This window comes from Hyaena hyaena, unplaced genomic scaffold (assembly GCF_003009895.1).
Source record: "Hyaena hyaena isolate Hyena2069 unplaced genomic scaffold, ASM300989v1 scaffold_92, whole genome shotgun sequence".
Classification (NCBI taxonomy): domain Eukaryota; kingdom Metazoa; phylum Chordata; class Mammalia; order Carnivora; family Hyaenidae; genus Hyaena; species Hyaena hyaena.
The window spans coordinates 3,930,953-3,933,045 of NW_024080723.1; positions in this window are offsets into that span (position 1 = coordinate 3,930,953).

Sequence of the window (2,093 nt, forward strand, 5' to 3'; positions counted from 1 at the left end):
TCAATTGTATCAATCTTTTTTAGAAAGAATTCCTCATTGAATTTGTTATCATATGTTTGTTTCTGACATCATTAATTCTTATCTTGTAATTCCTCAATTTTCTAGAATTCTAATTTTTTCCATTTTCTTTTTTTAACTTTATTAATTTACTTTGAGAGAGAGACAGAGGACAGAGTTTGTGTGCATGCATGAAGTCAAGTGGGGGAGAGGCAGAGAGAGAGAATTCCAAGCAGGCTCCACACTCTGTCAGTGCAGAGCCCAACAGGGGCTGGATCTCACAAACCACAAGATCATGACTAGGTCAAAATCAAGAGTCAGCTGCTTAATTGACTGAGTCACCCAGGGGCCCTTAGTTTGCTCCATTTTCTAATTCTTGGAATAGATACATACATCAAAAGAAAAAAAATGTTTTCATCATTTCGTCTTTTTATGCTTTAAGTTATGCATTTCTTTTTAAGGATAGCTTTAAAGAATCAGACAAGATTTTCTAAGACATTCCTTTACTAATATTCAATTCAAAATACTTTATGATTTCTGTTGTAATTATTTATGAATATCTAACATTGGGACATTTTTTGGTTATCTTAGCCATTGATTTGTACCGAATTTCCACAGTGATCATAAAATGTATTTCTATTAATTTATTCTTTAGATATTTATTGGCTCAGTGTATGTATTATGGTAAATGTTTATATAAATTTGAAAAGATTATGATTTACTATGGACTTGAAGATACAAGTATCCTAGAAAAAAAACTCTGTACCTCTGGATAGAAACATCAGGAAATGGCCCTGGCTATACAAAGAATATGAGAGAAGATTCTTATTATTGATTAACTGATTTTAGGACTGATTCAATTTCTCTCTTTTCTCTGAATTTTGCCCTGAAGATAGCCTTGTTCATAAAGAACTGTGTATCAGTGCTGAATACTAAAACTTAAAACTCTAAGATATATTATTCCTTCTGGCCATAGTAACTGGTGAAAGATAGTCCTCACATGAGGAAAACATGGAGGATATTCTTGAGAGAAGGGAGCTGCAAAAGGGGGTCCGTAAGTCTGTCTGTGAATGGACACACTTGTTGAGCTCTGCCCCAATCTGCACATGTGCAGAAGTAGACCAAGATCCACAGCAACGGCTTTGAGAGCCGCCACAGGAACACTGCTGAGTCCTCCATCAGCCCTTTACTGGGGCATAAAGGGGCAAGTCCAATTAGCATCTGCAAACACTTTCAAAAGCCAATTGTTATTGGAACCACCACCAGAGAATGATGGGACTTGCATTCAGAACCTAACAAAGCTGAGTGCCTGCTAAAATGAAACGAGGGACATTCCGGAGATGACTTTCACAGGACCCAGAGTCACAAAACGACTACTCACAATGTACAGGATAACATTCTAATTCCTGGTAAGAGACAATAAACATATTTCACCTACTTTTCCCCATTGGGGAGAAAAAAGAGGAAAAGAAAATAAGAACACACACACACACACACACACACACACACACTATAAAGAGACAGAAGATGTAGGAATTGGGGGAAACTGAAGTGTGTCCTGTGGAGCTGACAGGAGGGCTCACAGACAGGATTTTTAGTTTCAGATTGAGGAGCAGAAAAGAGAACTACTAAAGTTCAGAGACAAAATGTGGAAATCTACTCCTCTTCTCAATTTCTCCTCTTATTTTCCCGATTGTCTCACAACGCAACACCAGGGCAATCCCTCAGCAGCAGTGGCCATTAAAAGGAGCAGCATTTGCCAAAACTCTGACAGAGAGGATATTACCCTCCATTTTGTTGAACCGTAGGTGGAGAAAACAAAATGAAAAAGTCATGAAAGCATAAAAGTCCCTAGTGTATTTGGAAAAGACAGAAAGTTCAGAATAGTGTTAAAGGTCAGACTAGTTACAATGTAAAATAAATCTCAAAATCAAGTGACCTTGTGACTCAGGAAATGGAACTGAGACATTACTCTGTAATAACTAGAACTCTAGATTAATGCAATACATTACTAAATCAGTATTATTTTTTAATGTTTATTTTTATTTGTGAGAGCGAGAGCATGTACATGTGAGAGGGGGAAGGGCAGACAGAGG